The sequence below is a fragment of the Pleurodeles waltl genome, chromosome 2_1 (genome assembly GCF_031143425.1).
Source record: "Pleurodeles waltl isolate 20211129_DDA chromosome 2_1, aPleWal1.hap1.20221129, whole genome shotgun sequence".
Lineage (NCBI taxonomy): Eukaryota > Metazoa > Chordata > Amphibia > Caudata > Salamandridae > Pleurodeles > Pleurodeles waltl.
This window is the reverse complement of record NC_090438.1, coordinates 407,178,067-407,194,660: the sequence shown is the minus strand read 5'-3', so window position 1 is coordinate 407,194,660 and position 16,594 is coordinate 407,178,067.

Below are 16,594 nucleotides of genomic sequence, written 5' to 3'. Positions count from 1 at the left end.
GCAGACCCTGGGGGTCTATCATAGACAGAACACCCACAGCCCAAGAGATGGGAGGACCTGCGCCGATGGAGCAAGAAAATGGCAGTGTCCCAGCTGGGGCTGGCCTCCCAACGTGGAAGGGGTGCCCGTCGCACCATAACCCCCCTGATGTTCCAGATTCTGGTGGTGGCATATCTGGAGTTGGATGGGAGCTTGAGGGCATCACAGCAGCCACAAGGGGGTGAGTATAGTGTCATTCAGCTGACTCTGCGTGCTTTACGAAGTGTCTGGGTGGGGGATGTGGGCTGTGGGTTCCCCTAGACCAGGGCGAACTTGATAGGATAGGGCCCTTGTTAGGCAGGCTCTGAGGTACTCCAACCCCAATAGTGATAGTGGGTATCTACAACTAGTCAGGCTCCTGTGGGTTCCAGGTTTGCCTCAAATGAGATTAGGCATAGTCCCCCATGGGCAGGTCATTTTCCTACTAACTGCTAGTGCATGGTCTAGTGCATAGGGCTGCTCCCTGTGTGTTGTGTCCGCCAAAGGTAGTGGTGTTGCAGGGATTGACCATGTGTCTCCTCTGCCTCTCCCCCCCTTCTTGTTTTGTCACCATGTCCTGGTGTGCTTAACATCTGGTGGAGGAGCAGAGGCACCGGAGACAGAGGGAGCTGCATCCCACATGGCCCAGGAGGGTGAAACTATGGAGTCTGAAGGCACTAGTGGGACTGAGGGTGAGGGGAGCTCCACGACGGGGACAGGAGGGGACACCAGCGACTGCAACTCCTCCTCTGATGGGAGCTCCCTTGTGCTGGCGGGCACCTCTGTGCCCACCACAACAACAGGTACAGCCGCCATCCCCCCTACAAGCACCGCCCTCCCAGCAGCCCCTCAGTGTGTTTCCCGTGCCCGCTCACCCTGGATGGTGGGCATCTCCTTTGCCCCAGGCACCTCAGGCCCTGCCCCAGTCAGCCCTGCTGCCCTCAGTGAGGAGGCTATTGACCTCCTGAGATCCCTCACTGTTGGTCAGTCATTCTGAATGCCATCCAGGGTGTCGAGAGGCATTTGCAGCAAACAAATGCATACCTGGAGGGCATTCATTCTGGCGTGGTGGCCCAACAGAGAGCATTTCAGGCTCTGGCCTCAGCACTAATGGCATCCATTGTCCCTGTGTCCAGCCTCCCCCCTCCAACTTCCACTACCCAGACCCAATCCCCTCTACCTCAGTCTATCCCAAGCGCACCTTCCAACCAGCATGCACACACATCAACACACAAAAGTGGCTCAGATGAACAGAAGCACCACACATCCCACAGGCACTCACACAAACACCATTTCTGTGCAGACACAGCAACATCCACTGCCTCCACTGTGTCCCCCTCCTCCACGTCATCCACCTCCCTCCCTGTCTCATCTCCACTCACACCTGCATGCACTACATCATCAGCCACTACCTCCATTACCAGCACGCCCATCACTACACACCGCTCACGTGCAGTCACCACTCCCACTACCATTCACACGTCCACTGTGTCCACTCCAAGTGTGTCTGTGAGCCCTCCTCCCAAAGTACACAAACGCAGGCACACACCCACTCAACAGCCATCCACCTCACAACAGCCTCCAGCCCATGCACCTTCACCCACAACCACTACCTCTTCCTCCACTCCCAAACCCCCTCCATCTTCCCGTCTGTCCTGTGTGTCTAAAAAACGTTTCCTAGCTAACTTTGACCTCTTCCCTACACCCCCCATCCTTCCCCTAGGGCCAGGATGTCTAGATTCCAGCCCAGCACCTCAGCCAGAAAATCTTCATCCGCTGTGGCCGTGCTACTCCAGGACGGTCTGAGGGGGCACCCGTCAGAGCTGCCATTGTGCCACCGACAGAAAAGAAGGACCACCCTATTCCACCACCTGTAAGGGTCAAAAAGGGGCTGGCTTCCAGCAGGGGACAGTCACACCACCCACCCAGCAGGGCCTCGCCCAAACACCGAGTGGACAGTGCCAAGGTCTCTGCAGCGACAGTCAAGATGGGAAAGGGCCACAAGCCAAAGGGCACATCACCTCTGGGCAAAATGTCACCTGGTGAGAGGCTGGTGACCACCAAATCATCAGGGATGGCAGCCACATGCACCACAGTCACGACCGGCACCTGCACCGCCACCTGCACCGCCACTGCCACAATGTCAGTCTGCAGCGTCCAAGGATCAGCCACCCGAGGCAGCCGGATATGGTATGGTGTCTCCATCCACTGCAACTGTCTCTTCCTCCACGGCCAGCACTGGCAGCACCTCTGCCGCAGCCACCACCACCTGCACCACCATCAGCACCACCACGTGCACATCCGATGCCACTCTGTCTGCGTCAGCAGCATCCCCAGTGTGCAGCCATCAGAGTCTGCAGGTGATATCCTGGACCCTGGACACGCCACTTGAGACACCACCTCCAGCACTGACATGAAGCAGCAATTGGCAGCCTAAGTCGCCGCAGGATGGAGTGTTGGTCTGCCTCCATGGAGTATTATGCTACCTGTTCCAGGTACATCTTGTGGCTGAGACACCCAGCTGAGACGGTCAACTGCCACACCCCAAGTGCTGCATCACTGGGCACAAAGCCCCCTCCAGAACCAGTGGAGAAAAATATCCACCAACACAGTCCTTAGCAGGATGGAGCACTCTGGGCACACAGCCCCCTCCAGAACCAGTGAAGAAAAACATCCACTAACAGTCCTTGGCAGTATGAAGCACTCTGGGCACAAAGCCCCCTCCAGAAACACCAGAAACAGTGGAGAAGACATTCACTAGAGAGACTGTGGCTTTACACTCCCCAGGACCAGTCAGTGGGCAGAGCACCCACTTGAGAGACTTGAGAGACTGTTGCTTTGCACTCCCCAGGAGCAAGCAGTGGGCATGGATCGCCCTCGAGTAGCAGTGGCATCGTACCATCATCCGGCTGAGGTGCCCTCTCTCCCCTTCCCCCTGAGGTGCCAGTAATTATTTTCGATGCCCCTGCAGTGTTCTCTCAGTTTTGAGGCAGGTGTCATGTATGGACTTCGCCCATGATTATTTTGCCCACTGGGCCATGGACATCCGCAAAGGACAGTGTACGGCCTTCTGTACATATTGTAAATATTTGTATATACTGTTTTTTACAATCCTTTACTTTCTCTGCCTATTTCTAATATATGAAAGATTTGACTCAATTCCTTTTGTCCTTGCGTTCTTCCAGGGGGTTACGGGGTGTATATGTAACGTTGTTGCAGGTATTTGTCTGTATGGTGTTGTGAGTGGGGGTGGGAATATTGCGTTTTGCATGTGTGTGTCACTCTCTTTTGCCTCCTCCCCTCCCCTGTGTGCTGGGTGCAGTGCTCACCATCGTTGTCGCCGCAGCCTTCTTTCCACTTCGTTGTCTATTAATAGAAACACCAACATGGGCAGGGCCTGTAACTCGGGCTCCATGGCATCCTGGTTCTTCATTGTTTGTCAAGAGGTAAGTGGTTTCCTTCTGTGTTCTGTTTCCGCCGTGCTTTTGATGGCGTTGGTACCACCCTGGAAAAGCTGGCAGATTTGTGCCTTGTAATAGTGTGGGTGGTACATTGTCTTCCGTCTTTCTGTTGGCAGTGACCACTGCGGTGTTTGTTGCTACCGCTGTGGCGGTCAGAGTGCTAAAGTGGCTATCTGTGTTGGCGATTTCCGCCATGGTCGTGATTCCATTTTTTTATCCACCGGCCTGTTAGCGGTATTACCGCGACTTTAACACCGACCGCCAGTGTTGTAATGAGGGCCTAAGTAAATTGGGCGATAACATTTTTGAAGGCCAGAGTTCTTCCTAAGTATTTGGATGATTTTCAAATTGAGTCGAATTGATCAGAAAGTTAAGAAGTTTGTACATGAATACTATGAGAGATTGATAAAGGCATTTCAACATCATATTGGATAGACGCATCTTGACCCAGCATTTTGTGCTTGATCTCAGACCTGAGATTTGTCTACATATGCAACAGAATGTGATATGTTGACAGACACAGTCTTTGGATGAGATTTTGAAATATGGTAAGTATTGCAGTGATGAACAAGAGCTGAAACAGTGGAAACTTAAGGAGAAGTTTATTTGGGTACAGACAAGCTTTGCACAAAGAGGATTTCTAAATCAGTAATTTGTTGGAAATGGTGGTGAATTTCAGAATAAATGTGAATGGTTTGAATGAAATGCAAACTGGGAGTTTTCAAGCAGGAATGTAAGTTGTTCAAGGAGAGATGATGGTGTCTCAAGTTAGAGGAATAGGTGCTCTGATTACTTTGAGTAAGGCTGTTGATTTTGTGACGCTGAAGAAAATGGCACCTTGTAATCTTTGTAACAGGGTGGGGCACTAGAAGCATGAATGTAGGGTCAATCCAAATAGAATTAACAGTAACCAGTTACAGGGAAGAAATTAAATGCAGACGTGTAGTTTTCCTATGCAACAGTTGAAAGTACCGGCTCAAAATCAGTCTCAAATGCTTGCCGTTTAACAACCATCTATGGTTAAACAAAATGTGGATCATACAAGACTAATTCAGAGTAGGATTTCAAATATGAATGGAAATGTGATGCAGATGCAAAATCAGAATGTGATTCAGCAATTTCCCATGTTTAGTGATGAGGATTTAGACTCAGGCAAGTCACAATGGTGATGCCTGAGAGGGCATGTAGATTGCATATTGGCACAGTCTTGGAGGTAGACAGAGTGGACCATTCGAAGAAGATGAGGTGAATGGCCACCAAGTGTAATATCTCATTTACCCTGGGGCTACCCATTCCACTGTGACAACTGGTGAAGTTCCTGACCTACCCCTCTCGGGGAAAGTGATCCAAGTTGTAGGAGCTGCAAATAGACATATTACAAACCCGATTTCAAAAGAGGTTCCTATAATACTAGCTAATAGTTTGAAAAAAGTCATCAGTTTGTTGTTTGTGATTCAAGTCCCAAAAACCTTCTAGGAAGAGGTTTATTGAGCAAGTTAAATTGCACCATCTATTGCACACTACAAGCAGTGGAATTTCAAATACATGGCGACGATGTAGACTTTAAAATTGCTCAACAAGAGACAGCAGGAATTTATCTGATGCTGCCAAAAAAATATTTTTCTCTAGATTTAAAAGTGAAAGTTTATCTAGAAGGATATGGGATTAATCAAAGGAGTAAAACCAGTGAGAATAAACATAAAACCGTATGCAGTTTTTCCCAGAGTGCCACCTCATCACATGATACATGAAGTCATAAAAGGAAGAACCCCAATCATAAATGACATGCTAGAGACAGGCATCTTGAGGGAGATAATTGGGAGTCCATGAGAAATTTAGGATTGTCCAGGATTTGAGAAAGGTGAAGGATATTGCAGTTCCATTTTGTTCTGTGGTACCAACTCCTGCCACCATACTTTATCGAATTCCATGTACAGCTGAATGGTTTACTATGATTGGTCTCAGTCAGGCATTCTTCTCAATTCCGTTGCGTGAAGTCGGTCACTATCTGTTCTCCTTGATTTTTGTGAGAAAGTATTAGAATGGTGTTTCATCCCACAAGGCTATACTGAGAGTCCCTCCATTTTCAACCAGATCTTGATAAGGAATCTTGAATCCTTGATCATGTCTAGAAGATCAGCCTGGTGCAATACTCAAACAACCTTCTTGTAGCACCAGAGATAAAAGAATCTTGCAGAATTGACACCAATACATTATTAAATCATTGGGCAGAGAATGGGCATCAAGTGTCTCCAAACAAACTGCAATATTGCCACAAGGAGATCCAATATTTGGTATACATCATTGAAAAAGGAGTAACCAAAGCGTCAAGAGAGAGAGTTGAATTAATTTTTAGAATGAGTTCTCCTAAAATACAGAGAGATGTCAGGATGTTTTTGTGAATGGTTGGCTACTGTGGATAGTGGATATCGAACTTTTCCTTGGTGGAAAAACCTTTACAGAGGTTAACGTGCAAAGATGTTCCAGATCCAATCCCATGGGACAATCAATGCATTAAAGTGGTCCTAATGCTGAGAGAAAGTCTTATTCGTGCCTCAGCACAGGTTATTCAAAATGTGCCATACTGTTTTGCAGTGAGAAGGAGGAATGTGCTCTTTCAGTACTAACACAAATACATGGGGATGCCAAAAACTAGGTAGCTACTCCTCAGCAACCCTTGATCTTGTAGCCTCTGCTTTTCCTGGCTGCCTTAAAGCAATATCTGCAGTAAGTGCAAATCTTGAATGATGTGAAAACATTGTGATGGGGCATCCATTAACAGTTATGGTTCCTCCCCCTGTGAAAGTTTTGCTTACAAGAACCAAAACTCAGCAACACTGACTTATGCACCAAATCCAGACCAGACATAAAAGATGAGTTACTAATACATCCAGATTATGTCCTATTTGTGGATGACTCATGCTTGAGAACAAATAAGGGTTCTTGGAGAGAAGCTTATGCTGTCTGCACAATCTGAGAAAAAATAGAAGCTTCATGGCTTCAAGGAATTTCTTCAACATAAGTTGAATATAATGTTTACGTTTAAACGGATGGAAACCAGTACTGCCAGACAGTTATCTCCAATGACAAGACATTTCCATGAACCAATTCATTAAGGAAGGGATGCTTTGATAAGGATCTTTGAGAAATATTGGCTCAATCCCAGATTCAGAGTCTAAGCAGAAGAACTGTGTTGTCGATGTGTAACATGTCAACAGATGAATGTAGGCAAATGAATGCAGGTCACACTGAGTCACATAAGGAGAATAGGAGGCCCTTTCAACAGAATGCAGATGGATTTAATTAAGATGCATATTTGTAATGGGCTGAGATATGTCTTTGTGATTGTCTGCATTTTTTACAGACGGGTGGAAGTCCACCCAACAAGGAAATAGTCTTACTTTAGCAAAGAGAATTCTCTAGAGTCATATTGAGATAGTGACTTTAATACTGAGATTTTAAAGATGTTGTGTGCAGCATTACAAGATGAACAGAAGCTACATTGCAGTTCTGGACTAGAGGCCTCATGCATAGTGAAGCAGCCAAAAGGGGTCATTTAGTCGAGACTGGTAAAAGTTTGTTCTCCACTTCATTGAAATGGCCAGATGCCTTGCCTCTAGTGTTGATGAGTCTATGAAGCACACATGACAGAAAATCTGGTTTATCACCACATGAAAGATTGATGGGCAGAGCAATGAGATTACCTGCAGTTCCAGCAAATGCATTTGTGAATATAACAGACAACATGGGACTCGATTACTGTAAAGGATTGGCTGATGAGATACATTCTGTCTCACAACAAGTTGGAGCTGTCACTGCCAATCCACAACAGAAACAGTGCCATGACCTTCATCCTGGAGACTGGTTCTTAGTTAAGGAACACACGAGAAAGTCTTGTCCAAAACAAAGCTCGAATGCCCCCTATCAAGTCATTCTGGTCACAAATACAACAGTTAAGTGTGCTGGAAATTCAAACTGGGTACAAACACCCAGCGAACAAGAGATCCATATGGAGAGATAGTGTCTTTCCCAGCATTTTTTAGAAGCGTCCTTTGCTTGTTTGGTAGACTCCTTAGATGTACATTGTAGTTGTAATTGTGGTTTACTTGTTCTGGTTTCAAGACTATCTCGACCTACACTAGAATAGGTTTCAGCAGTAATCTTTGACAGTTTTGCTGTCCTGTTCCTACACAGGAGAATCTCAGATCTGCATGCAAACTGCCAGAGCTACTATTTCACCTTCAAGGTTATGTAACAATATTGAGGCTACCCTGGCAAAGTTTTCTTTCAATTGCGTCCCCAAGTCCAGTGCTGGGGCAGTGCCATATTGGGCTTGAATTTATTTCAACACTTCTGGAAGCTTTGCAACTGCCGGTGTACTGTGTGCAGCAAATACTGTACCCCATGTGGTGAAGTTATCCACTGAGGGAACCATCCCAAACGGCAAGCATATTATGAGAATTCTCTGGGGTTCCATATGGGGAAAGACTGCTTCTAAAGCCTTCATTTTTTTGTGCTAACAAAAAATTAAATTTCTTCACATTTGGTGGGCACCTTACCCATGATTGTATGCACTGTCACAGGATTAGTGCCTGCCGTGACCATATGTAGTTGAACTGAAGCAGCCCTTGCTAGAGCAGTATTTAATATTTGCATCACAAACTGTATTAAGCATCTATATACTTGAACTAAATCATTATAAAGGCGGCACACTTCGGCTATCGCCATGGCGTTAGCATTAGGGTGTGGTGTATGTGTGGCCAGCTGTGGCAATGTAGGACCATTACTCAAAGGTGTGTAAGTTCCCATCACCTGCTGGAAGAGTGACCCAAGAGTACACATAAATCAGTTCTATATGCTGGATTTGCCTCAACTACAAATGTAACTGCTCCTCCCTGAGGCCATTATTTATTTAATGATTTGTGAGGCGGAACCTCAAGTTTGCTGCTATTACAACCCGCTGGGATCCCATCATATTTCAATATATAATGTATAGTTCAGAGATAGGGACACCAACTGGGGATTTAATCCTTTTAGAGGTTCAAGCTTGAACAACCTACAGTAAAAAATATCTGCTACCTATCTCAGCTGAGGAGGATATCCCTAATACCACGGACGTCTCTGCATAAAGTAATTAGGGTGTCTTTAATGTAGTAAGACAAAGGTACCTTGGAGAGTCATAATTCAGTTCATAAACCAATGTTGGAGGCACCATGTTGTAGAGACTCCCATTATAGTACCGAGACTGCAGAGTTTGGGTGGCAGAACAACCGAGCAAGGGGGGCTGGGTCTGATCCTACAATGTAGGACAGCTGTCGGCCTCACCAGTCCCCAAAAGAAAAAGGTGATTTGTGGCAGCCATTCTCAGGGAAATCATGGTGGAACAGATCTTGCTCGTTTCTTTCAGTCACATATGTCTCACATATAAAAAGGCAAACAGAAGCAAGACTAAGTTCAATAAGTTTTATTGAATCAACTACATTCTATGTAAAAGGGCATGTATTGCGATTATAAGGAATGATAAAATATAATAAAAGCAAAGCAGTGACAAGGAAAGTGAAACATAGGAAAAGTCCCACCATTCTGAAATCATAATGGTTGTAGAATCCCTACCTGCACTACTAATATTCTAAACAAGAGCATGGCAGTGTAAGCCCTAATCTGTCTATCAGGACACCAGAAAGAAACTCACCCCATACCTGTGATTGTAGACAAAGAAGAGGTCTGTTGGTCAAGTGAGAGTCCTCACACATGAAGGAGAGAAGGTGTTAGTTCTCAGTAGAAACTGCAAAGGTGACATGTAGCATGCAATGGCAACTGGCTGGAATTCCCCTCTATTTTGTAAGGGGGCAGTGAGGTGTTTTATAATAAAACACCTAGTGTTCTGAGAAAACTGCCCTGACATGATGACGCACATATTTCTGTGTATGACAGTTGGGGACATGATGAACTCTTTTTGCCGACAATAACTCATAACTTATCACATTCAGCCTTGAATGAAGCACAGAATGACATTGTTGTGCAGAGAAAGAATAACATCTTCTCTAAAATAAAGCTTTTGCTAAAATAATAAGAAGTATACAAATGCACAATTTGTTGTGAAAGGGTGCAAGCTGCAGGCCTAAGCTATAATAATGTGCCTGTATAATAGTTACCTCACAACACTAGTGTTCACACTGGTAAAAATATCACCCCAAGTTGTACAAAATGAGACTCAAGGCTGAAAAGACTGTGTTCGAAGACAACAAGAAGGAGTAAGGGGTGAAGAATCTCTGATAGGTGAAGAAGTCCAATTGCTGGACGTCTCATAAAGTGGCATTAGAGCTCTTTGCACTGGAGAAGAACTAAGGGCCTCATTATGAGTTTGTCAGTCAGCCCATTAGACCGCCATGTTGGTGTTCTTTCAGATCACCATCTTGGTGGTCTTTCAGGCTGCCATTTTACGAGTTGTACAGGGAGAATCGCCGACTGCCGAGAAAAAATGACAGACTGCAAGCAGTGCGGAAGCCTGGAAATAAGCAGTCCGGCCTCCAGCGCCAGCAGCACCGAGACCAACTACCGAGCTTATTACAATCACACAGTCGCCGTGGCAGTTCCCCCATGCGTTCCAAACCATAACAGTTCGCGATCAGCAGAGCAATACACAATTGCACATTAGATGAATTTGAAAAGAACACAGCTGACACATATTGCCACAGTGGACACACCTGCAAAGGACACTATAAAACACCCCCTTCACAGACCACATTGCTTTGCATCTACAGTGACAAACTGTAGCCAGAATGACTTTTCGACAAACACTCCATAGATTAGACACACCTTTTTTTCTCAATCCCATAGAACATCCTGCACACACTTTTGTCCATTCACACCCTTTTTCACTTCCCCTGTTTAGTGAGTCACTCTCACCCGTAATTTTTTTCCACAATGGAATTTTTTAAAAATCCCAGTTTTATAAGAAGATAAGTTAAGAGTCATGGTGGATGAAATCATAAGAGTAGCGCCACAATTGTTTGGAGCACAAGCCCGGCACACTCCTCCAAGTTTGAAACTTGAAATGTAGGACAGGATAGTCAACTGAGTCAGTGCTGTCAGCACCACCTTTTGCACAAAGGAGGCACCAACCTGCACACAAAGGGTGACATCAGGAAGAGGTTGAACAACCTCAGGGGCAAGGTCTGTACCCTGGGCTCCAGTCACCAGATGCAGGCCAGGAGGACTGGCAGTGGCCCTCCCAGCCCCCAGTTACATTTATTTCTCTGGGAGGAGAAGGCCATGGCCATCCTGCATCCTTAGGGGTTGACAGGTATACCTGGGGGAGTGGAGTCTGGTAAGTCACAACACACACAAATGTCACCAAAATGCCATGCATGCTCACAGCTCAACGTTTGCCACTGCCTTGTTCATGTACCCCAAAAAATATTCAATTCCCAGAGTATCTGAGATTAAACAGTGTCAATCTGTATTGTTGGACCCAACAGCACAGCTCAAAAGGCCCATCACATGCCATTGGTCCAAATGGGGCCTATAAGTCTTTCAATATACAATAATAATAACAGGACTCATGGTATGTCTCAACAGGTAAATGTGTGCCAAAACGTAAATGTATTCTCCATACATGTATGTAATACACATTTGCATAGTATCTGTAGTACAGAGAGTTACCTGACTCCTAATCCCAGAAGGCACTATTTCTATAACCTCAAACACCAGAGCAGTGTTCACTTGTCCAAAGACCCCTGTTCCAAAAGTCTCAATTGACGTGTACTCACCTGGGAGGATACCATGTGTATAGTACAGGGAGTTACATGACTGCAACTCCCAGGAGCCCCTGTGTCTATAATTCCAAACACCAGCCCAGGGTACACTTGCCCAAATAGCCCTGGTTGGTTATTCCCAATTGAAGTGTACTCTCCTGGTAGGATAGCATTTGTATAGTGTGTGTAGTAGAGACAATTACCTGACTGCAACTCTCAGGAGGCCCTGTTTCAGGAACTCCAAACTCCAGATCAGTGGTCACTTGCCCATTTACCCCGTGTCTTCACTCTCAATTGAAGTGTACTCACCTGAGGGGATAACATTTGTGTAGTGTGCGTAGTACAGGAAGTGACATGACTGCAACTCCCAGGAGGCCCTGGGGCTGTAATTCGAAATACCAGCCCAGTGTACACTTGCCCATTTACTCCTTTATATTCACTCTCAATTGAAGTGTACTCACCTGGGGAGATAACATTTGTATAGTGTGTGTAGTACAGGGAGTGACATGACTGCATCTCCCAAGAGACACTGTTCCAGTTACTCCAACCACCTACCCAGTGGTCAATTGCCCAAATACACCTGTTTGGTAACTCTCAAAAGAAGTGGACTCACCTGGGGAGATAACATTTATAGCGTGTATAGTGCAGGGGGTGACATCAATGCTAAGCCCAGGAGACTCTGTTACTGTTACTCCACTCACTAGGCTTGTGCTCTCTCTTCCAAATACCATTGTTTGGTAACTCACAAATAAAGTGTACTCATCAAGGGGATAACATTTGTACAGTATGTTTAGTACAAGGACTGACATGACTGCTAAAGCCTTGTGTCTGTAACTTTAAACACCAGACCAGGGTTCACTCGTCCAAATCTATCTGTTAGTGAACTCTCCGATGAGATTAAGTCACCTGGGAGGATACCATCTGTATGGTAGTGGGAAGTAGATGGAATGACCTGAATGGAAAGCCTAATAGGCTGTTTCTCTAACTCCAACCACCAGCCCAGTACTCACTTGCCTAAATACATCTATATGTGAGCTCTCAAATAAAGCTTACTCACCTGGGAGGATAACATTTTTCAAGTGTTGCGAAGAAGAGGGAGTGACCTGACTGCAAAGCCCAGCAGGCCCTGTTTTTCTATCTCCAACTACAAACACAGTGGTCACTTGCCTAAATACATCAGTTTGTCAACTCTCAAATTAAGTGTAATCACCTGTGACTGATCAAGCACAGAGTGTGCCCAAATCACAGACATATCTGTCAACATAGATTCATCTTGGCATGTTAACCCAAGATGGAATTTTGAGGACAGAAATGACCTTACCCAGTGTGCAGAACAATGGTCCCTAAGGCCTCAAGAAGCATAACCAGTATGGTATTGGCAGCAGCCACATTCACATAGTACTGACCACATGATGACTCCAGTCACATAAACAACAAACTCCTGGGTCTGCCTGCATCACAATTAACTAGGCCTCTAAATGGCCTAAGCCATATTTTGCCTAGCCACTGTTTTGGTGGGAAGATGTCATTTTCAGGCCATCCTCCAAGTACTAATGATCTGCACATTTCAGCAGCAGCTTGACATAAATGGAATTGGCATGCTTCACAAGTGTCATGTCAATACAACCAATACCTTAGGTACTTGGGTACTTGCCACAATAGGATTAACTGCAACTTAACTTTGTACAAAGTCGCTGCTTAGTGTAAAACTAAACTGTAAGTTAGATGTCATAATACAACCAGTAACAATGTATGTTTTACATCAACAGGTTGAGCTGCAACAGGGCACACAGAGGCCACAGAAGAGAATGCCACTACTCCCATGGATGAAGTCCTCAGTGAAGAAGACACACCTGGACGTCTGGACATGGAAGAGGGTTCTGGCCCATCTGGGCAACCTGGTCAGACACCAAAAGTGAGTCTCACTGTGGCCACATCAACACCTCCCAGCCCGGTTGCTTCAACATCACAGGCAACCATTCGCCCCCCAACTTATGTCCCAAACACAGTGTCTACCATCTCATGCCCCCCACTCCTGTATCCTGAGTTGCAGCACAACACTTTCAACAATAAGGGTTTAGGAACAAGTTGGAGAGGGCCTCCTCTGGCAAGGGCACAGACCCATGGGGGTAGGGCGTGTGGGAGGGATGCTGTGGGCCAGCGGGGTGAGGTCACTGGGGCTGCTGTCAGCCAGGACACCATCAGCCACGTCTTGTGGGTCTATCAGGAGTCCCAAGGTGTGATGGGCCAGGTCTTGACTGATCTCCAGGAAAGCAAGTAGCTATAGCGGTACATGCATAAAGACATGCTGGAACAGATGGGGGCCTACAATACCAACATGGCATCCATAACAGGGGTGCTAAGGGACATTCTCACCACACTGAGCAGGGCTTTTCAACATCAGTCTGCCCCTTCCTTTGGTTCATCAACAGCAGGCCCATCTACATCAGTGCCAGCCACTGTAAGGGAGGCCCTGCCAAAGGAAGAACCAGACCCAGACACCCCTACCTTTGTAGCAGCAGATCCCCCTCCCACACAAGTTTGGGATGTCCAGCAAAGAATCCTGCAGTTGTGGATGGCAAGACAACCACCACCGCCAGCAAGTGACCTCTTCCTAAAGGACCTCCTTTGTGTACCATTCACTCAGTTGACTGATCCTCAACCACCTACCAGCTCCAATGGGAGGAGTACTCTGGAATTTGGACTCCCAATGATGTGGCATCTACTCCAATAATTTCATTCACCGTGATTTACCCCTTCACTTTACATGTTTGTTTCTTCATGTCACAAATGTATTTTTAGCATTAGCATTTTTAATAAATTCACCCATCAACAACTCGTTGTCTGTTTGCTTAATTTTCTATTTTCTGCTATATAGAGATGTGAGACCATGTGAACCATATGATGAAGACACAAGCTACTTGTGCAAGAAGGGATATATTACAGGTAGGCAATGTCCAGCTCAGGATTACAACCATTCCACACAAACACATTAGTACAAGGGTCTGGTCAAACCAAACATTTAATTCTGGTGTCCAGCACCTAGGTGTCAATATTTCTGTGAGTCATACTGAGTCAAAGTACATATTTCAAGGTACATACCCCCAGACCTCCAAACAAAAGGGACTTGTCAGACATTGTCCTGTAGAATAGGCAAACATTAAAGTGGTTGATGTCAACAGCTTGAGCCTTAAATACTACACCAAAGTAATCCAGCATCACCTATTTCAAGATACAGACAGATGGCAGTACAACAGTCCCTGTTAACAGGCCCATTATAATCCAATTAACATGCACCTGGTGGCATGACACAAACATATGTCAGTGTTGTGGCACAGGCACTGTGGCTTACAATGATGAAACACATCTACAGCTATATACAGCTCAGAGAAAAACTTGTTTAGCCAATGTGAAGGTAAAATCACTTGGTTAAAAGCTAGGACTACATATCTTATGACTACATTATGACACAAATGGTGCATCAGGCCCACCACAAGACATAAAATAAGTCTAATATGTACTTCTGTACCTCCACCCAAACACTGTGCAAACAATCATACACCCAAACTCTGCAACCTACATTACCTGGAACAATCCATGACCACTTTGCATGTCAGAACAGCATCAAATACCTGACAATACGACAACTGTGAAATGCCCACATGAAGATGCCATGGTAATGGTACCTGTACAAAGAACAAAACAAGGAGTATAGGATTGAAACCATACCTAGGAAATAAGTCACATAGCAAGTAACTGTAAAACAAAGTACATTGGAAGGAAACTGACACAAACAAAGCAACATCATCAAGGTGAGGATGTGCTCAAAAGCTATCTTATCACTCAGCCTTTGCCTGAATATTGCAGAGTATCAGCTCCCTAGCTGTTTCTAAAACACTCAACTCCACACATTCTCACAATTACAGTTCATTGTACAGTCAAACTAATTATATCACATGACATACTTACACTCATGAAAAGTAGCTGTTGATGAGATCTTCCCGTAAGTAAGCTCCTTCCTTTTCGCCACTGTCATCCTCACTTGGCATTTCAGGATTCTCACCCGGTGACAGGACAGGCTCCCCTTCCTCTAGGATGTATGGGATATTCTTTGGTAGGTTGATGTTGTGGAGCATGCAGAATGCCACAGTGATCTGACAAACTTTCCTGGGTGAGTAGAGGTGGGCTCCACCAGTCCAGTCCAGACACCTTAATCTAGCCTTTAGAAGCACAAATGCCGCTCCACTGGCCACTCTATTCTTCCAAGGGCCTCAATGAAGCAGACTTCCCCTGGCACAGTTGGATTCCTCAGTGGTGTCAGTAACCAAGGGTGGTTTGGATATTCCCGTCTCCTGTCAAGGAATGGAACACAGGTGTAAAAATTAGTCACTCTCTTATTGATTGTAGCATTGGCATTGCACATACACCATCAGGAGAGACGTGATTTAGCAAACAGCCAGGCCCTCTCTGATTGCAGGTATGATATCAGCTGAGGATGGTGCTGTTCTGCATAATGAAGGAATAATGGGCTGAACCCTGATAATAGGCACAGACATGTGAGATGTAGAGATCTGCCAAACAGAAAACTTGCACATTGATGATATGGAAGTTCTTTCTGTTCGGATAGACTTATTCAGGGACCTGCGGTGGCACCAAGCCAACATGTGTGCTATCAATGGCCCCCACCACATGTAAGAGGTGGCCTAAAGTATGAAAGTCAGCCTTCACATTGGCTAAATCCTCATGTCGGGTGAACCTGATATAACTGTCAATGTGTTTCAACATTGGTGAGAGGAGTTCCTTCAACACCAGTCTGAACTTAGGTTGGTACATACCAGCAGATAGGGCCACTGTATGTTAGAAGGACCCTGGGGCCAGGAAGTGCAATACTGACATGACTCGTACAATGGGTGGTATGCTGGTTGGATGACTAACAGCTGGCATCAGATCTGGCTCCAGCTGATGGCATAAGGTCACTATTGTTTGCCTATTCAGATGGTAGTACATGATGATATGTCGTTCTTCCATGGTCTGAAGATCTGGGGGTGGACGGTAGACAGGAGGTTGTTGCATCCTTCCTCTCCCAGGGTACCTATGTGTGGCAAGACATGAGATGTGACATTAGTCAGTGTGTGTCCACAGTACCATACATGAGGCATGACAATGATATGTGATAAATAATTTCTGACTGGATAGACATGACATCCAGTGCACATCATAACCGCAAATTGCACAAGAGTCACATGTGATCCCCATGGTTTCCAACTCATGTCTAAAACATGGTTTTGAACAAAACTCATAGATGTGCAACACAATTGCCTCTCCAAATGTGACTGCATATTCTGACCGCCAAAATGA